Source organism: Lathyrus oleraceus, chromosome 7, assembly GCF_024323335.1.
Source record: "Lathyrus oleraceus cultivar Zhongwan6 chromosome 7, CAAS_Psat_ZW6_1.0, whole genome shotgun sequence".
Taxonomy (NCBI): Eukaryota; Viridiplantae; Streptophyta; class Magnoliopsida; order Fabales; family Fabaceae; genus Lathyrus; species Lathyrus oleraceus.
In genome coordinates, this window is record NC_066585.1 from 547,312,338 (window position 1) to 547,321,622 (window position 9,285).

At 38.1% G+C, this 9,285-nt stretch overlaps 1 long non-coding RNA gene across 3 annotated transcripts; it reads left to right on the plus strand.

Moving 5' to 3' along the window:
• The first annotated feature begins 4,771 nt into the window (after positions 1-4,771).
• LOC127107651 (uncharacterized) lies at positions 4,772-6,783 on the plus strand. Of its 3 annotated transcripts, none has more exons than XR_007795783.1 (5): positions 4,772-5,580; positions 5,675-5,829; positions 5,888-6,009; positions 6,108-6,358; positions 6,427-6,783. It is a non-coding gene; the product is annotated as an uncharacterized LOC127107651 (long non-coding RNA). The 3 variants fall into 3 exon arrangements; XR_007795784.1 differs by having other exon boundaries at positions 4,773-5,580; positions 5,675-5,812; XR_007795782.1 differs by having other exon boundaries at positions 5,675-6,009.
• The last annotated feature ends 2,502 nt before the right edge of the window (positions 6,784-9,285 follow it).

Here is a 9,285-nt window from a genome sequence, read left to right on the forward strand (position 1 = left end):
TCGTGGGAAGAAAATCACCATGGTAACGAATCATCCAAACAAGCATTTTCCAGCAAATCTTCTGATTCTCAAGATCTTTGGTGCAGGCAGATAAAGGTTGTATTCTATTATCAAGATCTTTGGTATCTTGTGAAGGAAGGAGTATCAACGGTTGCAGAAGTCGTGACGGGTCAAGAAAAGGCTGCACATAAAGAATTGAAGAAGAAAGATTATAAAGCTCTCTTTATAATCCATCAATGTGTTGATACATATAACTTTGAAAAGGTTAGTGATACAGAGTATGCAAAAGAAGCATGGGAAATTCTGGAGAAATCGTTTGGAGACGCAGAGAAGGTGAAAGAGGTGAGATTACAAACTCACAAAAGAACGTATGAATTGCTTCAGATGGATGACAATGAAAGCATAACTGATTTCTTCACCAAGGTTATGAAATTGGTGAATCAAATGAAGGTATGCGGAGAAGTGTTGATATCAAGATCTATTGTTGGAAATATCTTGAGGTCATTGGCTCCAAAGTTCGACCACGTGGTAGTAGTCATAGAAGAGTCGAAAGATTTGTCAAAACTGACAAAGGAAGAGCTTCAAGGGACGCTTGAATCTCATGAACAAAGAATGGCTGAAAGAGCTGCAAGAAAGTCGAAAAGTGATATGGCTTTGCAGGCTCAATCAGCAAAAGAAAGAAAAAGCAAAGGTAGCTGGAATGGAAACAAAGGCAGAGGAGGCTACAACAATTCGACTGGTCAAAATCAGCAAGAAGGAAATTGGTTGAATCAGAGAAAATCCTGGAACCAAGGCAACCAAAGAGGTGATGTTGCAGGTAGAGGAAGAGGTGGTGGTCAAAAGCCAGACAAGAGTCACATTCAGTGTTACAATTGTCAGAATTATGGTCACTATTCTAGTGATTGTCCAGAAAAGCAGAAGAACCAAGAAACTTATGCAAAGCTGGCGAAACATGAAGAAGAAGAGACGTTGTTGATGGTTACGACAAGAGAAGAATGGAGATTCAAGGATCAATGGTACTTGGACTCAGGATGCTCATCACACATGTCTAGAAGAAACGATTGGTTTGCCAACATAAAGCCCTCAATGAAAAACATGGTGAAATTTTCAAATGATAACACTCTAGCAGCTGAAGGTGTTGGTGATGTTCTGATTATGAGGAAAGATGGCAAGAGGTCAGTAATTTCAAATGTTTTCTATATGCCAGGCATGAAGAGTAATTTGCTCAGCATATGGTAGTTGGTCGAAAAGAACTACAAGGTGTCGATCGAAGATAAGATGATGAGAGTTCTCAGCTCAAATGGAAGGTTGATCTTGAAGGCTCCAATGTCTCAGAATAGAACCTTCAAGATTGAGCTTAATGTGATGGAGCATAAGTGCCTTACAATAGTAGCCAACAGAGATGAATGGATATGGCATTATAGACTTGGTCATCTCAATTTCAAAGACATTAGAGATTTGAAGAGAAGAAATATGGTTTCAGGATTACCAGAAATCGACATTCCAAACAAAGTGTGTGAAGAATGCGTGCAGGCGAAGCAGCATAAGAACAACTTCAGTAAGGATGCAGGAAGCAGGTCGAAGGAAATTCTTGAAGTCATATACTCTGATGTATCTGACCCTCTTCAAGTGGATTCGATTGAAGGTAACAAATACTTTATTACATTCATAGATGATGTCAGTCGAAAACTGTGGTATTACCTGATCAAGAAGAAAAGTGAAGTGATCGATGTATTTTCCAAGTAAATCTATGGTCGAAAGACAGAGCGGTCTAAAGATCAAGATTTTGAGAACTGATGGTGGTGGAGAATATGTATCGAAAGATTTCGATACATTATGTATGAAAGAAGGGATTCTGCATGAGGTGTGCCACCTTACACTCCACATCAGAATGGAGTTGCAGAAAAGAAGAATAGAACCATTATGAATATGGTTAGAAGTATGTTGAAAGGTGTCGCACCTCGATTTAATGGGGATACAACTTCAAAGCGAAGCGCGATCGCACGCTCGCAATGATGGACTGAACAGAGTCGCCACCGAACTTTATTTATTCCTAAAAAGGAAAGGGGAAATATCGATAAAACCCAAGACAAAAGAAAGGATAAGATATGGTCATCGCAACCAATATCAGGGTTCGGGAGTCGATTACGCAAGGGGAAGGTATTAGCACCCCTCACGTCCGTTGTACTCAATGGGAACCATTAGGTCAGTTGTGTGCATTAATGTTAGTTTGAAATGTTAGGCTTTTCAATTTATTAGGTGGGAATGAAAGAATAGAAGATAGGAGAAATGTTTTTTGGATTTTTGACGAAGGACTAAACCTAAGTTTTTTATTAGTGGGCCTGACAAGATTTACAAATCCTGCTCCTACGTATCTCAACAGAGAAATCAAGGCTTACGTAGTTCTGGGTAGAAAAATGTTTGTTTGTTGGTCGATTTTAGCGAAAGCTATATTGTATTAATCGACGAAAACATTGTTTTACCCAAAACAGATGAGGAGTGGACGCGTACCACACATCGAACGGATTTATAAATCTACATTCGGAAAAGCGTCATTTATCTCTACTCAACAATCGTGGCCGAAACATTGTTTTGTATCACTTAAGACAAGATACCTTTCGTTTATGAAAAAGGTTCTTTGATTAGTCGCACGGCGGCGAGAAAAGAGTTTGATTGGTTGACGTATTTTGAGTGATGGCGAGAACTCGGATGAGCGAGATATACATCTCGAATCCTAGCCTCAGGAGTGCATGGTATACACCATGTTCCATTTCCACCTTTACTGGAAAAGTGTTAAGTAAGAATTAAGTATTTTTGGAATTTGATTGAGAAAGGGTTTGAAGAAACCGTATTGACAATTTTAGACGATGGCAAGAGTTAAGATTGGCGAGGCATACGTCTCGAATCTTAACCTCAGGAGTGCATGGTATACACCATGTTCCTTTATTGGAAAAGTGTTAAATAAGAATTATGTATCTTGAGTTTTGTTGTGAAAATGACTTGACCCTAGATCAAGTATTGATGGACGTTTGAGAAAGATTTGAATGAGTGTTCGATAGAGCAAAGTGGATAAATTTGGATGATGGCGAGAGCTAGGATTGGCGAGATATACATCTCGAATCCTAGTCTCAGGAGTGCGCGGTATACACCACGTTCCACTTCCATCTTATTGAAAAGGTCTTAACTATAAATTTATATTTTTTTTGAATTTTTATCAGAAAAAAAATGGCTTGACGTTGAATCAAGCGTTTGATGAGAGTTTGAGAGAAATGGAATAGAATAGGAGGGAGAAGTGAATTAATTTGTTTATTGAGAAAATACTCGACGTTGGATCGAGTCATATTTTTTTTGTATTTTTTGAAATTGTTGATTTTATTCTTGTGTTAGTATCTAACTAAATAACCAAACAATAAAGAAATAAAATAGTACAAGATTATTACACATCGGGGGAGTGGGGTACATTTTGTCAAATGGGGATTAAAAAATCATGAAATAATTGAATCGGACCCAAACAACAAATAATGCATGAGTGTAAGTGCAAGGGAACCGGCTCATTGTAAGAAAGCCCAAGAGTAAGCTATGTGAGGTTGACGGCGATGCTTAAAAAGCAATCGACTTACAAGGGTGTGAAAAAGGGGCTCGATATTAAATCGAGAAAATATGATTTTTATAAGTTAAAAAAATGGTTTCGAATGCATGATGCAATTAAAAGAAAAAACAAATCTATATTATTAAACAATAATAAAAAAAAAGAAATATGAATAATAAAGCATAAATATAAAAGAAAATATTAAAAGAAAGAAAAACTACACCTAGGAGTATCGAACCCACTACACTAAATATCTAGAAGCCACTCCCCTCCACCAGACCACTTACTAACTAACTGACATTTTAATGCTGACTTAAATGTATAAACTAAGATAAACTAAAAAAGAATTAAAATGAAAAAACTAAATAATAAAAAACTGTAGAGTTCCCTAATGAATCCCAACCCCCGGCCGTTGGTTTCTTCAAAAAGAGAATGGGAAATGAAAATATTAATTGGCTGTACCTAGGAAAATTAAAGGGATCCCTTTTTAATAATGTTTCTTTTTAAAACTAATTACTCTATTTAATACTAATATGGAAAAAGAAAATAAAGAAAGAAAAAACAAAAAAGGGAAATCGTCTCTCTCACAAAGCTCGTTCACCTCTCCACCGCTCAACTTCACTCTCGGCCGCTCCCCACCTCTCGCGATGCTCTCTCTCAAACACTCTCACTCAAACTCTCAAACTCGTCTAACTCTCAATCTCAATCGCTCTCAATCTCTGCAAGAAATCGTGGCTGAAAAGAAAAAAGAGCTCACCTCCGGTGATGGCGATGGCAACGATAGGGTTCGAACCTCCCTCTTTCACCTCTTCACAAGGTTTGCTTTTGATTGATTTCTTTTGATTTAGGGTTTTCTGTTTGGCCGCCTCTCTCTCAATTTTTCGTCCCTTTCCTCTCTGAATCGCTCTCTTCCTTTTATCCCTGCAGCTTAGGGTTTCAAACGGTACTCAAAAGTTCAAAGAAGAAAAATTCCAGAAGTGTTTTTTTTGGTGCTCAGAACCGAGTTGTCTTTTTTGATGCTACAATTCGAAAATGGTAATCTGTACTTTGCTTTCTTCTTTGCTTTTGTCTCTTCCCTGATTTGGGATTTTTTTGGAATTTAACTCTTTGCTGTTAATCTTTGTTACTGGACAAGAGAACCTGTAGCAACTGCCGGAGTATCCATATCAGCTCTTGCACATATTAATACCCTGTGAATAACGTTCAGGATCACCAACAGAAACAAATGACGTCTGTTTACAACCAAGATCCTGAACACTTTGATGACCTGTAACCCCATATGCCTGTTAGTTTTGTGCAATTTGTTGGGTGGGTGATACTGAAGGCTGATGTCCATATTCAAATCGGAGACTCTCCTTGAGGGTTGTACGACCGGAGTTCGTGATAAGTGTGGCATTGGCTTTAACTTTGAGTATTCAAAAATTGGAAGTGTGTGATGATGAGAATAAGAGTGTGGGAAGAGGAATAGCAGCGACAACAGCAACCATGCTTTGCTGTGTTTTTTTTTTAATCTCCCTTTGGCAAATTTCCATGTACTGTTGCAAAATGCGCATTGACATCGGTGTTATCTTCATTCTTTTTTTTTTCAGGTACTAGAGCCGGACAAAACTGCTGTTACTGCACCTCATCAGGTATGGCGACCAATGGATGCAGGTGAAGGTTGCCTTAGAGAACAAAATGGATTATGTAGGTCCCAAAACTTAAGGCCTTCAAGTCCGAAACAAAGCAGACGCCTTGTATCATCACATTTAGACAAAGAATTTGTAGAGAATTTCCATAGGGCAACCGTTCCAACATGGCATCCAGCAAGTAAATAATCATGAGGGGGCGTAGCCGACTACTCCACTGTCAAAGGAATGCTGCTTTTTTTTTAGCTACCGTGCCTTAACATTGACATTTGAAGACATGCTCCAATATTAGAAAACAAGGATTAATGCCTTCGATGTGCATATAAATTGTTCTTACCGCACAGAGCTGTCATGTGATTGATGGTTTTCCTCTATGTTTCTAAATTGTTAGTAAAAGAAAATACTGCCGTGAATTTGGCCTAACTTACTAATGCTATATTTTTGAAATTTCTTGTAGGATTGGCACTACTGGTATGAATCAGCTTGGTGAACCATAATGCAAGCATTAGCGAAGACTACTAGCCACTGGAAACGTGAGATTCTGAATCTGGTTAACAGATTTCCCGGTGTATTACCGCCAATTGCAGCATATCTGGTACATACAACATAGAGGTAAAAGAATGATGTGATAGAGACTGTTGGGAATGCTTCTGATATGGACTTGCTGCAGGGCCCTGTAAACTGGATATCCAAAGGACTTTGGACACTATTTTGGTGGCTGATTCTCAAACTTCTTGATTGAGGGGTCCGCACGAATAGCAGCATGATCCTTCTTACAAAGTCCCCCAATTGGTAAATGAATTTATCTACAATTTCAAGCCTTTATAGTACATTATTGTTGTCTGGATATGCAAAACCACCATACTGTTCTAAAGTGTTTTCTATGACAGATGGGTCATTAGTAACCAAACTTCCCCAACTGTTCTTCAATATGTGAAGGTCTCACAATTAGTGAACAATGCGTAGCAAGCCCGCTATTGAAGAATTGCCAAAAAAAGATCTAATAACGGTCCACTGGAAAACTAGGCCTTCTTTTGTATCACCTTCTTATTGCTTGTTTCTCACTCTAAAACGCGATTCGGAATCGCAATTGAGATGCGAGAATTTTCTTTCTATTTTGTTGCTATTTCTTTGCTCCACTGTAAGAACTTCTGCCTCTATCTTGATGCATAGCTTTATTCAAACAAGCTGACAGTTGATTTCTTGCAGGGTTCTTGTGTATCAACAAAATTGACTGGTTAATTCCATCATTTATCATGAGCCTATAAGCTGCATCGACAACAGCAAAGGGATGTGGACTTAAATCAACAAATGCTGCGCCTTGGTGTAGAAACAGAAGCCATTGTGGAATTGGTCTCTCTGGTTCCATTCTTTTTAACAGAACAAATTTCTTTCACATTTTGCCATGTGCTTCAATGTATATACATAGAGAGAAAGTAGGGGTTAGGATCCTTGGGATTCTTGGGGATGGGTTGGATTTGGTCAAAATGCCAATTTTTGTAATTATGTATGTTTTTTTTGGATAATCTTATGATTTTCAATGAATGAAAATTGGTGTTTCTTGTAGCAAGACAAAGATCTCTCTTTGCATTTTAGAGACCTTATATACGATGAATTAATCATATGCTATGTAAATGGTGGACAATGCTTGAATAAATGAACGAAATAAACAAAACTATGGATGAGGATTTCTTTGTAATAATCCAATATTAGTTTGAATATCAATTTAATTACTAATAACAAATCAGCAAAAAAACCAAATTAAAAACAAATTAATCTATAATTCATTTAAAATTACTTGGATATCAACTCTAACATTCATTTGGAAATAAAAATCGATTAGAGTTTTAATCATTAGTAAAAATAAACAATTAAGATTAAATTGACAATTGGAATTAAACTTAATTTGAAATTAAAATCAAATTAAAAATAAAAAAAGTCAAGGTATTAAAATCCGTTTTATACTGATGAATGTATGCAAATGCAAAAATAAAAGAAAAAATGGAAAAATTTCAGGATCAAAATCGGGGTATGACAAAAGGCAAGCATCTACCCAAAGAATTATGGGGAGAAGTTATGTCGACTGCAACATATATCTTGAACAGATGTCCGACGAAGAAGCTAGAAGAAATCACTCCAGAAGAATGTTGGTCTGGTGTCAAGCTTAGCTTGAGTCATCTGAAAGTGTTTGGATCTATAGCACATAGACATGTGCCAGATCAGTTGAGAAGAAAACTTGATGACAAGTTGGGTCAGATGATCCTGATAGGATATCATTCGACTGGAGGATACAAGTTGTTCGACCTAGTGAATAAGCAAGTGGTGATCAACAGGGATGTGATTATAGATGAGATTAGAGAATGGGATTGGACTGGGAATGTCAAGAAAGATTCAATGAGAATCTTTTGTGACGAACCAAGTAGTGAAGTCGAAAGAGAAGTTCGGCAGGAAGAAGTCAGAGGTGAAGCAGGCCTAAGCAGACCTCAGAGAACAAGACACATGCCTGCAAGGTTGCAAGAATGTGTGATTACATCAGATGATATGGTCGATGAATAAGGTGAGCTGGTACACTATGCTTTCTACGCAAATGTCGAACCTGTCAATGTAGACGAGGCATTGAAAGATTCGAAGTGGATGAAAGCAAGGACGAAAAGCTGAAGTCAGTCGAAGTCAAGAACACTTGGTCACTTGTCGAATTTCCCCAAGACAAGAAGGAAATCGATGTGAAGTGGGTATACAAGGTGAAGTTGAATCCCAGAGGAGAAGTGACTCGACAAGGCGAGGCTTATGGCAAAAGGATTTCTTCAGAAAGAAGGAAATGACTTCGATGAGGTTTTTGACGTGTTGCTAGGATCGAAACAATCAGGTTGGTTATTGGTCTAACAAACATGAACAACTAGCAGATGTGTCAGATGGATTTGAAATGTGTATTCCTTAATGGCCCCTTAGAAGAAGAAGTTTATGTTGCATAACCAGCTGGATTTGTGAAACATGGCGAAGAAAGAAAGGTGTACAAGCTGCATAAAGCCCTGTACGGACTTAAACAAGCTCCAAGAGCTTGGAACAAGAAGATAAATGGCTTTCTAAGGGAGAAGGAATTTGTAAAGTGAAAATTTGAACATGAAGTATATGTAAGAAGAAACAAGAGTGAATTGCTTATACTATGTCTCTATGTCGATGACCTGTTGATAACAGGTAGCTGTAAGAAGGAGATCGAAGACTTCAAAGGTGATCTCAACAAGGAATTCGAAATGTCAGATCTTGGTGACATTTCATATTTCCTTGGCATCGAATTCTACAAGAGTGGTAGAGGTTTGATGATGCATCAAAGAAGGTATGCAGGCGAAATTCTCAAAAGATTTGAGATGCAAGATTGCAACCCAACTTCGAATGCAGCCGAGCCCCGATTACAACTGTCGAAAGATTCAAATGAAGATGATGTCGACCCAACCCAATATAGAAGACTTATTGGGTCACTTCGATACCTTTGTCACAGAAGGCCTAACTTAGCATACAATGTAGGTATGGTGAGTAAGTTCATGCAGAAGCCAAATGTATCACATCTAGCAGCGGCGAAGAGGATACTAAGATATCTGAAAGGAACTCTCGACTATGAAATTTTGTTTCATGCAGCTGATGAAGGAAAAGAATGCAAATTAGTGGGATACACCGGCTCAAGTTGGTGTAGTGATGCTAATGATCGAAAATCCACAGTTGGCTATGTATTTATGCTAGGTGGTGCACCAATTGCTTGGAGTTCGAGAAAATAGCTAGTAGTGGCATTATCATCGTGCGAAGCAGAATACATAGCAGCTTCTCTTTGTGCATGTCAAGCAACATAGATGGTGAATATGGTCGAAGAGATAACAACGAAAAGTCATGGAGCAATTACCATGAGGATCGATAACATGTCAGCTATCAATCTGGCGAAGAATCCGATAGCCCATGGTCGAAGCAAGCACATCGAAATGAGGTTCCATTATCTTCAAGAGCAAGTAGCAAATGGGAAGATGAATGTGGAACACTGCAGAATTGAGAATCAGATTGCATATATCATAATGAAGGGAG